Below are 13,982 nucleotides of genomic sequence, written 5' to 3' on the forward strand. Positions count from 1 at the left end.
CCTGGTTTCTGGGAAAGGAGTATCGAGATGAAGATGAGGAAAAGTGAACATGGACCACATTCATAGGTTAGAGAAATACATTTAATAGGTTGAATGGTTTTGAAAAGTGAACTTCGAGCAGTAATTGTTGGTTTTTAAACTGCAAAGAAATTAAAAATGAATGTGGGATTGGAGGCACACTCTGAACAGAAAAGCACCATAAGCTGCTATGGTGCAACTCAAGATGGTGAATAGAACCTTTAATATGATGATGCTCTTCTTTTGCTAGTTTTTTCGAGTCACCTTTTATTGTAAGTAGCTGATACAGCATTTTTTGCAGCTCTTCAGTTTATGGTTATCATGTGAGAACACAGTTTTCATCATATTTATTATTCTACAAATGTATTTTTAAATGCACTGATGTGGTGTTTGCATGAAATGCAAGATGGCACATCATGGAATGTTTAAACTGAGCATCGCGGAGGATATGTGATATTTGGCACCCAGAGGAGTAGGACACGTAGATCCTATAAGAAGTAAAGACTCTCTAGCAAGGGCCGTCCATACTCTGAGTTTAAACTTTACTTTTTGTGAAATGGTTTATGAAAAACAACACGGCTGCTCCAGGTGAGGCTCGAACTCACAACCTCGGCATGGCTCAGTGCAAGTACTGCTGTATAAGTACCGCGCGCTAACCGATTGCGCCACTGGAGCTCTCTCTTTTCACATCTCCCCAGGTGAGCCATCTACAGCTGACCAAGTAGATGACAGACACTGCTCCATCATTCACTGTGCAAGATCGACTCACATGCTAGCATGTTATCATGACTATTAAAAATACAGTCCAAACGGAATAGATTCTATAATTGTCCTATAACATATGCTCTGTCTATTCAAAACCCCATAGAATTATATCTTGACAGTTCTGACAAAGTCTAGGGGAATCTTATGAATATTTGTAATTAGCACATAGTAAGAATTTCCCAAAAATGAAATGTAGGTCCCTGATTGGGGGAAGACGTGGAATGTGAGATCTTGCCTCAGCTGTTTTTTTCTTTTTTAGGTACAGTATATTGACACTTCAGTACCTTTTGTGAAGCAAGGTTTCAGATGGGGCTGTAGGGCAGACGAGGTGGCCGAGTGGTTAAGGCGATGGACTGCTAATCCATTGTGCTCTGCACGCGTGGGTTCGAATCCCACCTTCGTCGGAAAGCCATCAGAGTCTCTTTTGATGGCCAGCATTTCTTGTAGTATAATTACACTCTCTTTCAAGACAGAGCCAGGATCCGCTAGATGGGATCATCTGACTGTTCCATATTAACAAATATGTCAAATAAAGTGAAGTATTTTGTGCGTAATAGAAATTAGATCTTTCATGGAGTTTCCAGAGGATTGCCTTTCACTCACTCCTGGCTTATTAACCAGTTTGGATAAATAGATTGATAAGAAAGCAGCTCTTACTCCTAAAGTTTAGGCCGTCTCAAATGAATGACTGTTAACATATGTCTGCCCCACAGAGACAGATCACTTCTGATAAGTGGGTTCTCTATATGTCACTGATTGCAGACATACTATCTAGAGCTATCGGTATGGTCTTGAATGCGAAAACTCTTATTTTCTCATATGAAAATGTAGTTTTTCATACTTCCAAAAAAAGTGCCTTAAGCATGGTCTTCAATGTGTGCGCGCACGTGGACATTCATATGCAACTACGTTTCCATACAGAGTCTCAAAATCATAGATATATTCATACCTCAGTAAGAATACATGTTGCAATTTACATCCTGCGTGCAGACTGGCCTTGTAGCTCAGTGGCAGAGCACTGGTCTTGTAAACCAGGGGTCATGAGTTCAAGCCTCATCAGGGCCTTTTTACATGAGTCTTTCTGTATGTTGTTTTCAAGTCATTCTTCCCTGGAGTCACACCTTGCTTTAGGATTGCTTATTGCCAAGCTTCCCTTTCCTGCTTTCATATTATCAAGAAAATATCATGAAGATCATTGAATTATAAATTATTGCCTCACCCCTTCCGATCGCCTGACGAACGCCTGACAAACGCCATTCTCACCCTGCCGGGCAAAGCCAAATAAGCCATGCATATTTACAGTTCCTTTGAAAGGCAGAGCGAGGACTAGGACCTCTGTTCCGACTGAATCTGCATCCACAGAAAGGATGTTATAAGGCCCTACAAATTTCACCAAGGAGATGTGAAAGTCTTCCCCCATAAAATACTTTTTTTCCCAGATACCCCGGCTCTTAGGCAAATGAGGTTACTCCTCAAAACCCCACCCCCACTCACCATAAATATCCTTCTCTCCTGCTGTCCATTCAAATGATACAAGGTATCTTGTACATAGAGAGAAAGGGAGAATAGGCAGACTTGCTTCAAAGATTTGGTGACTTTGGATGGGTGGGTTGAATGAAGAAGTGAACCTGGTTTCTGGGAAAGGAGTATCGAGATGAAGATGAGGAAAAGTGAACATGGACCACATTCATAGGTTAGAGAAATACATTTAATAGGTTGAATGGTTTTGAAAAGTGAACTTCGAGCAGTAATTGTTGGTTTTTAAACTGCAAAGAAATTAAAAATGAATGTGGGATTGGAGGCACACTCTGAACAGAAAAGCACCATAAGCTGCTATGGTGCAACTCAAGATGGTGAATAGAACCTTTAATATGATGATGCTCTTCTTTTGCTAGTTTTTTCGAGTCACCTTTTATTGTAAGTAGCTGATACAGCATTTTTTGCAGCTCTTCAGTTTATGGTTATCATGTGAGAACACAGTTTTCATCATATTTATTATTCTACAAATGTATTTTTAAATGCACTGATGTGGTGTTTGCATGAAATGCAAGATGGCACATCATGGAATGTTTAAACTGAGCATCGCGGAGGATATGTGATATTTGGCACCCAGAGGAGTAGGACACGTAGATCCTATAAGAAGTAAAGACTCTCTAGCAAGGGCCGTCCATACTCTGAGTTTAAACTTTACTTTTTGTGAAATGGTTTATGAAAAACAACACGGCTGCTCCAGGTGAGGCTCGAACTCACAACCTCGGCATGGCTCAGTGCAAGTACTGCTGTATAAGTACCGCGCGCTAACCGATTGCGCCACTGGAGCTCTCTCTTTTCACATCTCCCCAGGTGAGCCATCTACAGCTGACCAAGTAGATGACAGACACTGCTCCATCATTCACTGTGCAAGATCGACTCACATGCTAGCATGTTATCATGACTATTAAAAATACAGTCCAAACGGAATAGATTCTATAATTGTCCTATAACATATGCTCTGTCTATTCAAAACCCCATAGAATTATATCTTGACAGTTCTGACAAAGTCTAGGGGAATCTTATGAATATTTGTAATTAGCACATAGTAAGAATTTCCCAAAAATGAAATGTAGGTCCCTGATTGGGGGAAGACGTGGAATGTGAGATCTTGCCTCAGCTGTTTTTTTCTTTTTTAGGTACAGTATATTGACACTTCAGTACCTTTTGTGAAGCAAGGTTTCAGATGGGGCTGTAGGGCAGACGAGGTGGCCGAGTGGTTAAGGCGATGGACTGCTAATCCATTGTGCTCTGCATGCGTGGGTTCGAATCCCACCTTCGTCGGAAAGCCATCAGAGTCTCTTTTGATGGCCAGCATTTCTTGTAGTATAATTACACTCTCTTTCAAGACAGAGCCAGGATCCGCTAGATGGGATCATCTGACTGTTCCATATTAACAAATATGTCAAATAAAGTGAAGTATTTTGTGCGTAATAGAAATTAGATCTTTCATGGAGTTTCCAGAGGATTGCCTTTCACTCACTCCTGGCTTATGAACCAGTTTGGATAAATAGATTGATAAGAAAGCAGCTCTTACTCCTAAAGTTTAGGCAGTCTCAAATGAATGACTGTTAACATATGTCTGCCCCACAGAGACAGATCACTTCTAATAAGTGGGTTCTCTATATGTCACTGATTGCAGACATACTAACTAGAGCTATCGGTATGGTCTTGAATGCGAAAACTCTTATTTTCTCATATGAAAATGTAGTTTTTCATACTTCCAAAAAAAGTGCCTTAAGCATGGTCTTCAATGTGTGCGCGCACGTGGACATTCATATGCAACTACGTTTCCATACAGAGTCTCAAAATCATAGATATATTCATACCTCAGTAAGAATACATGTTGCAATTTACATCCTGCGTGCAGACTGGCCTTGTAGCTCAGTGGCAGAGCACTGGTCTTGTAAACCAGGGGTCATGAGTTCAAGCCTCATCAGGGCCTTTTTACATGAGTCTTTCTGTATGTTGTTTTCAAGTCATTCTTCCCTGGAGTCACACCTTGCTTTAGGATTGCTTATTGCCAAGCTTCCCTTTCCTGCTTTCATATTATCAAGAAAATATCATGAAGATCATTGAATTATAAATTATTGCCTCACCCCTTCCGATCGCCTGACGAACGCCTGACAAACGCCATTCTCACCCTGCCGGGCAAGCCCTGCCGGGCAAAGCCAAATAAGCCATGCATATTTACAGTTCCTTTGAAAGGCAGAGCGAGGACTAGGACCTCTGTTCCGACTGAATCTGCATCCACAGAAAGGATGTTATAAGGCCCTACAAATTTCACCAAGGAGATGTGAAAGTCTTCCCCCATAAAATACTTTTTTTCCCAGATACCCCGGCTCTTAGGCAAATGAGGTTACTCCTCAAAACCCCACCCCCACTCACCATAAATATCCTTCTCTCCTGCTGTCCATTCAAATGATACAAGGTATCTTGTACATAGAGAGAAAGGGAGAATAGGCAGACTTGCTTCAAAGATTTGGTGACTTTGGATGGGTGGGTTGAATGAAGAAGTGAACCTGGTTTCTGGGAAAGGAGTATCGAGATGAAGATGAGGAAAAGTGAACATGGACCACATTCATAGGTTAGAGAAATACATTTAATAGGTTGAATGGTTTTGAAAAGTGAACTTCGAGCAGTAATTGTTGGTTTTTAAACTGCAAAGAAATTAAAAATGAATGTGGGATTGGAGGCACACTCTGAGCAGAAAAGCACCATAAGCTGCTATGGTGCAACTCAAGATGGTGAATAGAACCTTTAATATGATGATGCTCTTCTTTTGCTAGTTTTTTCGAGTCACCTTTTATTATAAGTAGCTGATACAGCATTTTTTGCAGCTCTTCAGTTTATGGTTATCATGTGAGAACACTGTTTTCATCATATTTATTATTCTACAAATGTATTTTTAAATGCACTGATGTGGTGTTTGCATGAAATGCAAGATGGCACATCATGGAATGTTTAAACTGAGCATCGCGGAGGATATGTGATATTTGGCACCCAGAGGAGTAGGACACGTAGATCCTATAAGAAGTAAAGACTCTCTAGCAAGGGCCGTCCATACTCTGAGTTTAAACTTTACTTTTTGTGAAATGGTTTATGAAAAACAACACGGCTGCTCCAGGTGAGGCTCGAACTCACAACCTCGGCATGGCTCAGTGCAAGTACTGCTGTATAAGTACCGCGCGCTAACCGATTGCGCCACTGGAGCTCTCTCTTTTCACATCTCCCCAGGTGAGCCATCTACAGCTGACCAAGTAGATGACAGACACTGCTCCATCATTCACTGTGCAAGATCGACTCACATGCTAGCATGTTATCATGACTATTAAAAATACAGTCCAAACGGAATAGATTCTATAATTGTCCTATAACATATGCTCTGTCTATTCAAAACCCCATAGAATTATATCTTGACAGTTCTGACAAAGTCTAGGGGAATCTTATGAATATTTGTAATTAGCACATAGTAAGAATTTCCCAAAAATGAAATGTAGGTCCCTGATTGGGGGAAGACGTGGAATGTGAGATCTTGCCTCAGCTGTTTTTTTCTTTTTTAGGTACAGTATATTGACACTTCAGTACCTTTTGTGAAGCAAGGTTTCAGATGGGGCTGTAGGGCAGACGAGGTGGCCGAGTGGTTAAGGCGATGGACTGCTAATCCATTGTGCTCTGCACGCGTGGGTTCGAATCCCACCTTCGTCGGAAAGCCATCAGAGTCTCTTTTGATGGCCAGCATTTCTTGTAGTATAATTACACTCTCTTTCAAGACAGAGCCAGGATCCGCTAGATGGGATCATCTGACTGTTCCATTTTAACAAATATGTCAAATAAAGTGAAGTATTTTGTGCGTAATAGAAATTAGATCTTTCATGGAGTTTCCAGAGGATTGCCTTTCACTCACTCCTGGCTTATTAACCAGTTTGGATAAATAGATTGATAAGAAAGCAGCTCTTACTCCTAAAGTTTAGGCCGTCTCAAATGAATGACTGTTAACATATGTCTGCCCCACAGAGACAGATCACTTCTAATAAGTGGGTTCTCTATATGTCACTGATTACAGACATACTAACTAGAGCTATCGGTATGGTCTTGAATGCGAAAACTCTTATTTTCTCATATGAAAATGTAGTTTTTCATACTTCCAAAAAAAGTGCCTTAAGCATGGTCTTCAATGTGTGCGCGCACGTGGACATTCATATGCAACTACGTTTCCATACAGAGTCTCAAAATCATAGATATATTCATACCTCAGTAAGAATACATGTTGCAATTTACATATTGCGTGCAGACTGGCCTTGTAGCTCAGTGGCAGAGCACTGGTCTTGAAAACCAGGGGTCATGAGTTCAAGCCTCATCAGGGCCTTTTTACATGAGTCTTTCTGTATGTTGTTTTCAAGTCATTCTTCCCTGGAGTCACACCTTGCTTTAGGATTGCTTATTGCCAAGCTTCCCTTTCCTGCTTTCATATTATCAAGAAAATATCATGAAGATCATTGAATTATAAATTATTGCCTCACCCCTTCCGATCGCCTGACGAACGCCTGACAAACGCCATTCTCACCCTGCCGGGCAAAGCCAAATAAGCCATGCATATTTACAGTTCCTTTGAAAGGCAGAGCGAGGACTAGGACCTCTGTTCCGACTGAATCTGCATCCACAGAAAGGATGTTATAAGGCCCTACAAATTTCACCAAGGAGATGTGAAAGTCTTCCCCCATAAAATACTTTTTTTCCCAGATACCCCGGCTCTTAGGCAAATGAGGTTACTCCTCAAAACCCCACCCCCACTCACCATAAATATCCTTCTCTCCTGCTGTCCATTCAAATGATACAAGGTATCTTGTACATAGAGAGAAAGGGAGAATAGGCAGACTTGCTTCAAAGATTTGGTGACTTTGGATGGGTGGGTTGAATGAAGAAGTGAACCTGGTTTCTGGGAAAGGAGTATCGAGATGAAGATGAGGAAAAGTGAACATGGACCACATTCATAGGTTAGAGAAATACATTTAATAGGTTGAATGGTTTTGAAAAGTGAACTTCGAGCAGTAATTGTTGGTTTTTAAACTGCAAAGAAATTAAAAATGAATGTGGGATTGGAGGCACACTCTGAACAGAAAAGCACCATAAGCTGCTATGGTGCAACTCAAGATGGTGAATAGAACCTTTAATATGATGATGCTCTTCTTTTGCTAGTTTTTTCGAGTCACCTTTTATTGTAAGTAGCTGATACAGCATTTTTTGCAGCTCTTCAGTTTATGGTTATCATGTGAGAACACAGTTTTCATCATATTTATTATTCTACAAATGTATTTTTAAATGCACTGATGTGGTGTTTGCATGAAATGCAAGATGGCACATCATGGAATGTTTAAACTGAGCATCGCGGAGGATATGTGATATTTGGCACCCAGAGGAGTAGGACACGTAGATCCTATAAGAAGTAAAGACTCTCTAGCAAGGGCCGTCCATACTCTGAGTTTAAACTTTACTTTTTGTGAAATGGTTTATGAAAAACAACACGGCTGCTCCAGGTGAGGCTCGAACTCACAACCTCGGCATGGCTCAGTGCAAGTACTGCTGTATAAGTACCGCGCGCTAACCGATTGCGCCACTGGAGCTCTCTCTTTTCACATCTCCCCAGGTGAGCCATCTACAGCTGACCAAGTAGATGACAGACACTGCTCCATCATTCACTGTGCAAGATCGACTCACATGCTAGCATGTTATCATGACTATTAAAAATACAGTCCAAACGGAATAGATTCTATAATTGTCCTATAACATATGCTCTGTCTATTCAAAACCCCATAGAATTATATCTTGACAGTTCTGACAAAGTCTAGGGGAATCTTATGAATATTTGTAATTAGCACATAGTAAGAATTTCCCAAAAATGAAATGTAGGTCCCTGATTGGGGGAAGACGTGGAATGTGAGATCTTGCCTCAGCTGTTTTTTTCTTTTTTAGGTACAGTATATTGACACTTCAGTACCTTTTGTGAAGCAAGGTTTCAGATGGGGCTGTAGGGCAGACGAGGTGGCCGAGTGGTTAAGGCGATGGACTGCTAATCCATTGTGCTCTGCATGCGTGGGTTCGAATCCCACCTTCGTCGGAAAGCCATCAGAGTCTCTTTTGATGGCCAGCATTTCTTGTAGTATAATTACACTCTCTTTCAAGACAGAGCCAGGATCCGCTAGATGGGATCATCTGACTGTTCCATATTAACAAATATGTCAAATAAAGTGAAGTATTTTGTGCGTAATAGAAATTAGATCTTTCATGGAGTTTCCAGAGGATTGCCTTTCACTCACTCCTGGCTTATGAACCAGTTTGGATAAATAGATTGATAAGAAAGCAGCTCTTACTCCTAAAGTTTAGGCAGTCTCAAATGAATGACTGTTAACATATGTCTGCCCCACAGAGACAGATCACTTCTAATAAGTGGGTTCTCTATATGTCACTGATTGCAGACATACTAACTAGAGCTATCGGTATGGTCTTGAATGCGAAAACTCTTATTTTCTCATATGAAAATGTAGTTTTTCATACTTCCAAAAAAAGTGCCTTAAGCATGGTCTTCAATGTGTGCGCGCACGTGGACATTCATATGCAACTACGTTTCCATACAGAGTCTCAAAATCATAGATATATTCATACCTCAGTAAGAATACATGTTGCAATTTACATCCTGCGTGCAGACTGGCCTTGTAGCTCAGTGGCAGAGCACTGGTCTTGTAAACCAGGGGTCATGAGTTCAAGCCTCATCAGGGCCTTTTTACATGAGTCTTTCTGTATGTTGTTTTCAAGTCATTCTTCCCTGGAGTCACACCTTGCTTTAGGATTGCTTATTGCCAAGCTTCCCTTTCCTGCTTTCATATTATCAAGAAAATATCATGAAGATCATTGAATTATAAATTATTGCCTCACCCCTTCCGATCGCCTGACGAACGCCTGACAAACGCCATTCTCACCCTGCCGGGCAAGCCCTGCCGGGCAAAGCCAAATAAGCCATGCATATTTACAGTTCCTTTGAAAGGCAGAGCGAGGACTAGGACCTCTGTTCCGACTGAATCTGCATCCACAGAAAGGATGTTATAAGGCCCTACAAATTTCACCAAGGAGATGTGAAAGTCTTCCCCCATAAAATACTTTTTTTCCCAGATACCCCGGCTCTTAGGCAAATGAGGTTACTCCTCAAAACCCCACCCCTACTCACCATAAATATCCTTCTCTCCTGCTGTCCATTCAAATGATACAAGGTATCTTGTACATAGAGAGAAAGGGAGAATAGGCAGACTTGCTTCAAAGATTTGGTGACTTTGGATGGGTGGGTTGAATGAAGAAGTGAACCTGGTTTCTGGGAAAGGAGTATCGAGATGAAGATGAGGAAAAGTGAACATGGACCACATTCATAGGTTAGAGAAATACATTTAATAGGTTGAATGGTTTTGAAAAGTGAACTTCGAGCAGTAATTGTTGGTTTTTAAACTGCAAAGAAATTAAAAATGAATGTGGGATTGGAGGCACACTCTGAGCAGAAAAGCACCATAAGCTGCTATGGTGCAACTCAAGATGGTGAATAGAACCTTTAATATGATGATGCTCTTCTTTTGCTAGTTTTTTCGAGTCACCTTTTATTATAAGTAGCTGATACAGCATTTTTTGCAGCTCTTCAGTTTATGGTTATCATGTGAGAACACTGTTTTCATCATATTTATTATTCTACAAATGTATTTTTAAATGCACTGATGTGGTGTTTGCATGAAATGCAAGATGGCACATCATGGAATGTTTAAACTGAGCATCGCGGAGGATATGTGATATTTGGCACCCAGAGGAGTAGGACACGTAGATCCTATAAGAAGTAAAGACTCTCTAGCAAGGGCCGTCCATACTCTGAGTTTAAACTTTACTTTTTGTGAAATGGTTTATGAAAAACAACACGGCTGCTCCAGGTGAGGCTCGAACTCACAACCTCGGCATGGCTCAGTGCAAGTACTGCTGTATAAGTACCGCGCGCTAACCGATTGCGCCACTGGAGCTCTCTCTTTTCACATCTCCCCAGGTGAGCCATCTACAGCTGACCAAGTAGATGACAGACACTGCTCCATCATTCACTGTGCAAGATCGACTCACATGCTAGCATGTTATCATGACTATTAAAAATACAGTCCAAACGGAATAGATTCTATAATTGTCCTATAACATATGCTCTGTCTATTCAAAACCCCATAGAATTATATCTTGACAGTTCTGACAAAGTCTAGGGGAATCTTATGAATATTTGTAATTAGCACATAGTAAGAATTTCCCAAAAATGAAATGTAGGTCCCTGATTGGGGGAAGACGTGGAATGTGAGATCTTGCCTCAGCTGTTTTTTTCTTTTTTAGGTACAGTATATTGACACTTCAGTACCTTTTGTGAAGCAAGGTTTCAGATGGGGCTGTAGGGCAGACGAGGTGGCCGAGTGGTTAAGGCGATGGACTGCTAATCCATTGTGCTCTGCACGCGTGGGTTCGAATCCCACCTTCGTCGGAAAGCCATCAGAGTCTCTTTTGATGGCCAGCATTTCTTGTAGTATAATTACACTCTCTTTCAAGACAGAGCCAGGATCCGCTAGATGGGATCATCTGACTGTTCCATTTTAACAAATATGTCAAATAAAGTGAAGTATTTTGTGCGTAATAGAAATTAGATCTTTCATGGAGTTTCCAGAGGATTGCCTTTCACTCACTCCTGGCTTATTAACCAGTTTGGATAAATAGATTGATAAGAAAGCAGCTCTTACTCCTAAAGTTTAGGCCGTCTCAAATGAATGACTGTTAACATATGTCTGCCCCACAGAGACAGATCACTTCTAATAAGTGGGTTCTCTATATGTCACTGATTACAGACATACTAACTAGAGCTATCGGTATGGTCTTGAATGCGAAAACTCTTATTTTCTCATATGAAAATGTAGTTTTTCATACTTCCAAAAAAAGTGCCTTAAGCATGGTCTTCAATGTGTGCGCGCACGTGGACATTCATATGCAACTACGTTTCCATACAGAGTCTCAAAATCATAGATATATTCATACCTCAGTAAGAATACATGTTGCAATTTACATATTGCGTGCAGACTGGCCTTGTAGCTCAGTGGCAGAGCACTGGTCTTGAAAACCAGGGGTCATGAGTTCAAGCCTCATCAGGGCCTTTTTACATGAGTCTTTCTGTATGTTGTTTTCAAGTCATTCTTCCCTGGAGTCACACCTTGCTTTAGGATTGCTTATTGCCAAGCTTCCCTTTCCTGCTTTCATATTATCAAGAAAATATCATGAAGATCATTGAATTATAAATTATTGCCTCACCCCTTCCGATCGCCTGACGAACGCCTGACAAACGCCATTCTCACCCTGCCGGGCAAGCCCTGCCGGGCAAAGCCAAATAAGCCATGCATATTTACAGTTCCTTTGAAAGGCAGAGCGAGGACTAGGACCTCTGTTCCGACTGAATCTGCATCCACAGAAAGGATGTTATAAGGCCCTACAAATTTCACCAAGGAGATGTGAAAGTCTTCCCCCATAAAATACTTTTTTTCCCAGATACCCCGGCTCTTAGGCAAATGAGGTTACTCCTCAAAACCCCACCCCCACTCACCATAAATATCCTTCTCTCCTGCTGTCCATTCAAATGATACAAGGTATCTTGTACATAGAGAGAAAGGGAGAATAGGCAGACTTGCTTCAAAGATTTGGTGACTTTGGATGGGTGGGTTGAATGAAGAAGTGAACCTGGTTTCTGGGAAAGGAGTATCGAGATGAAGATGAGGAAAAGTGAACATGGACCACATTCATAGGTTAGAGAAATACATTTAATAGGTTGAATGGTTTTGAAAAGTGAACTTCGAGCAGTAATTGTTGGTTTTTAAACTGCAAAGAAATTAAAAATGAATGTGGGATTGGAGGCACACTCTGAGCAGAAAAGCACCATAAGCTGCTATGGTGCAACTCAAGATGGTGAATAGAACCTTTAATATGATGATGCTCTTCTTTTGCTAGTTTTTTCGAGTCACCTTTTATTATAAGTAGCTGATACAGCATTTTTTGCAGCTCTTCAGTTTATGGTTATCATGTGAGAACACTGTTTTCATCATATTTATTATTCTACAAATGTATTTTTAAATGCACTGATGTGGTGTTTGCATGAAATGCAAGATGGCACATCATGGAATGTTTAAACTGAGCATCGCGGAGGATATGTGATATTTGGCACCCAGAGGAGTAGGACACGTAGATCCTATAAGAAGTAAAGACTCTCTAGCAAGGGCCGTCCATACTCTGAGTTTAAACTTTACTTTTTGTGAAATGGTTTATGAAAAACAACACGGCTGCTCCAGGTGAGGCTCGAACTCACAACCTCGGCATGGCTCAGTGCAAGTACTGCTGTATAAGTACCGCGCGCTAACCGATTGCGCCACTGGAGCTCTCTCTTTTCACATCTCCCCAGGTGAGCCATCTACAGCTGACCAAGTAGATGACAGACACTGCTCCATCATTCACTGTGCAAGATCGACTCACATGCTAGCATGTTATCATGACTATTAAAAATACAGTCCAAACGGAATAGATTCTATAATTGTCCTATAACATATGCTCTGTCTATTCAAAACCCCATAGAATTATATCTTGACAGTTCTGACAAAGTCTAGGGGAATCTTATGAATATTTGTAATTAGCACATAGTAAGAATTTCCCAAAAATGAAATGTAGGTCCCTGATTGGGGGAAGACGTGGAATGTGAGATCTTGCCTCAGCTGTTTTTTTCTTTTTTAGGTACAGTATATTGACACTTCAGTACCTTTTGTGAAGCAAGGTTTCAGATGGGGCTGTAGGGCAGACGAGGTGGCCGAGTGGTTAAGGCGATGGACTGCTAATCCATTGTGCTCTGCACGCGTGGGTTCGAATCCCACCTTCGTCGGAAAGCCATCAGAGTCTCTTTTGATGGCCAGCATTTCTTGTAGTATAATTACACTCTCTTTCAAGACAGAGCCAGGATCCGCTAGATGGGATCATCTGACTGTTCCATTTTAACAAATATGTCAAATAAAGTGAAGTATTTTGTGCGTAATAGAAATTAGATCTTTCATGGAGTTTCCAGAGGATTGCCTTTCACTCACTCCTGGCTTATTAACCAGTTTGGATAAATAGATTGATAAGAAAGCAGCTCTTACTCCTAAAGTTTAGGCCGTCTCAAATGAATGACTGTTAACATATGTCTGCCCCACAGAGACAGATCACTTCTAATAAGTGGGTTCTCTATATGTCACTGATTACAGACATACTAACTAGAGCTATCGGTATGGTCTTGAATGCGAAAACTCTTATTTTCTCATATGAAAATGTAGTTTTTCATACTTCCAAAAAAAGTGCCTTAAGCATGGTCTTCAATGTGTGCGCGCACGTGGACATTCATATGCAACTACGTTTCCATACAGAGTCTCAAAATCATAGATATATTCATACCTCAGTAAGAATACATGTTGCAATTTACATATTGCGTGCAGACTGGCCTTGTAGCTCAGTGGCAGAGCACTGGTCTTGAAAACCAGGGGTCATGAGTTCAAGCCTCATCAGGGCCTTTTTACATGAGTCTTTCTGTATGTTGTTTTCAAGTCATTCTT

General features: G+C 41.0%; 16 non-coding genes across 16 annotated transcripts; 10 read left to right on the forward strand and 6 right to left on the reverse strand.

The window, feature by feature from the left end:
* Nucleotides 1–598: 598 nt before the first annotated feature.
* TRNAI-UAU (transfer RNA isoleucine (anticodon UAU)) lies at nucleotides 599–693 on the reverse strand. Its single transcript has 2 exons — nucleotides 656–693; nucleotides 599–634 (listed from the first exon to the last, which is right to left on the reverse strand). It is a non-coding gene; the product is annotated as a tRNA-Ile (tRNA).
* A 412-nt stretch (nucleotides 694–1,105) lies between these two features.
* Nucleotides 1,106–1,187, forward strand: TRNAS-GCU (transfer RNA serine (anticodon GCU)). Its single transcript has one exon. It is a non-coding gene; the product is annotated as a tRNA-Ser (tRNA).
* Nucleotides 1,188–1,776: 589 nt separating this feature from the next.
* On the forward strand, nucleotides 1,777–1,848 carry TRNAT-UGU (transfer RNA threonine (anticodon UGU)). The gene has a single exon. It is a non-coding gene; the product is annotated as a tRNA-Thr (tRNA).
* A 1,160-nt stretch (nucleotides 1,849–3,008) lies between these two features.
* TRNAI-UAU (transfer RNA isoleucine (anticodon UAU)) lies at nucleotides 3,009–3,103 on the reverse strand. Its single transcript has 2 exons — nucleotides 3,066–3,103; nucleotides 3,009–3,044 (listed from the first exon to the last, which is right to left on the reverse strand). It is a non-coding gene; the product is annotated as a tRNA-Ile (tRNA).
* A 1,083-nt stretch (nucleotides 3,104–4,186) lies between these two features.
* TRNAT-UGU (transfer RNA threonine (anticodon UGU)) lies at nucleotides 4,187–4,258 on the forward strand. The gene has a single exon. It is a non-coding gene; the product is annotated as a tRNA-Thr (tRNA).
* A 1,174-nt stretch (nucleotides 4,259–5,432) lies between these two features.
* Nucleotides 5,433–5,527, reverse strand: TRNAI-UAU (transfer RNA isoleucine (anticodon UAU)). Its single transcript has 2 exons — nucleotides 5,490–5,527; nucleotides 5,433–5,468 (listed from the first exon to the last, which is right to left on the reverse strand). It is a non-coding gene; the product is annotated as a tRNA-Ile (tRNA).
* A 412-nt stretch (nucleotides 5,528–5,939) lies between these two features.
* TRNAS-GCU (transfer RNA serine (anticodon GCU)) lies at nucleotides 5,940–6,021 on the forward strand. The gene has a single exon. It is a non-coding gene; the product is annotated as a tRNA-Ser (tRNA).
* A 589-nt stretch (nucleotides 6,022–6,610) lies between these two features.
* TRNAS-UGA (transfer RNA serine (anticodon UGA)) lies at nucleotides 6,611–6,682 on the forward strand. The gene has a single exon. It is a non-coding gene; the product is annotated as a tRNA-Ser (tRNA).
* A 1,160-nt stretch (nucleotides 6,683–7,842) lies between these two features.
* On the reverse strand, nucleotides 7,843–7,937 carry TRNAI-UAU (transfer RNA isoleucine (anticodon UAU)). The gene is made up of 2 exons: nucleotides 7,900–7,937; nucleotides 7,843–7,878 (listed from the first exon to the last, which is right to left on the reverse strand). It is a non-coding gene; the product is annotated as a tRNA-Ile (tRNA).
* Nucleotides 7,938–9,020: 1,083 nt separating this feature from the next.
* Nucleotides 9,021–9,092, forward strand: TRNAT-UGU (transfer RNA threonine (anticodon UGU)). The gene has a single exon. It is a non-coding gene; the product is annotated as a tRNA-Thr (tRNA).
* Nucleotides 9,093–10,266: 1,174 nt separating this feature from the next.
* TRNAI-UAU (transfer RNA isoleucine (anticodon UAU)) lies at nucleotides 10,267–10,361 on the reverse strand. The gene is made up of 2 exons: nucleotides 10,324–10,361; nucleotides 10,267–10,302 (listed from the first exon to the last, which is right to left on the reverse strand). It is a non-coding gene; the product is annotated as a tRNA-Ile (tRNA).
* A 412-nt stretch (nucleotides 10,362–10,773) lies between these two features.
* On the forward strand, nucleotides 10,774–10,855 carry TRNAS-GCU (transfer RNA serine (anticodon GCU)). Its single transcript has one exon. It is a non-coding gene; the product is annotated as a tRNA-Ser (tRNA).
* Nucleotides 10,856–11,444: 589 nt separating this feature from the next.
* Nucleotides 11,445–11,516, forward strand: TRNAS-UGA (transfer RNA serine (anticodon UGA)). The gene has a single exon. It is a non-coding gene; the product is annotated as a tRNA-Ser (tRNA).
* A 1,174-nt stretch (nucleotides 11,517–12,690) lies between these two features.
* On the reverse strand, nucleotides 12,691–12,785 carry TRNAI-UAU (transfer RNA isoleucine (anticodon UAU)). Its single transcript has 2 exons — nucleotides 12,748–12,785; nucleotides 12,691–12,726 (listed from the first exon to the last, which is right to left on the reverse strand). It is a non-coding gene; the product is annotated as a tRNA-Ile (tRNA).
* Nucleotides 12,786–13,197: 412 nt separating this feature from the next.
* TRNAS-GCU (transfer RNA serine (anticodon GCU)) lies at nucleotides 13,198–13,279 on the forward strand. The gene has a single exon. It is a non-coding gene; the product is annotated as a tRNA-Ser (tRNA).
* Nucleotides 13,280–13,868: 589 nt separating this feature from the next.
* Nucleotides 13,869–13,940, forward strand: TRNAS-UGA (transfer RNA serine (anticodon UGA)). The gene has a single exon. It is a non-coding gene; the product is annotated as a tRNA-Ser (tRNA).
* The last annotated feature ends 42 nt before the right edge of the window (nucleotides 13,941–13,982 follow it).

The sequence above is a fragment of the Triturus cristatus genome, chromosome 12 (genome assembly GCF_964204655.1).
Source record: "Triturus cristatus chromosome 12, aTriCri1.1, whole genome shotgun sequence".
NCBI classification, from domain to species: domain Eukaryota; kingdom Metazoa; phylum Chordata; class Amphibia; order Caudata; family Salamandridae; genus Triturus; species Triturus cristatus.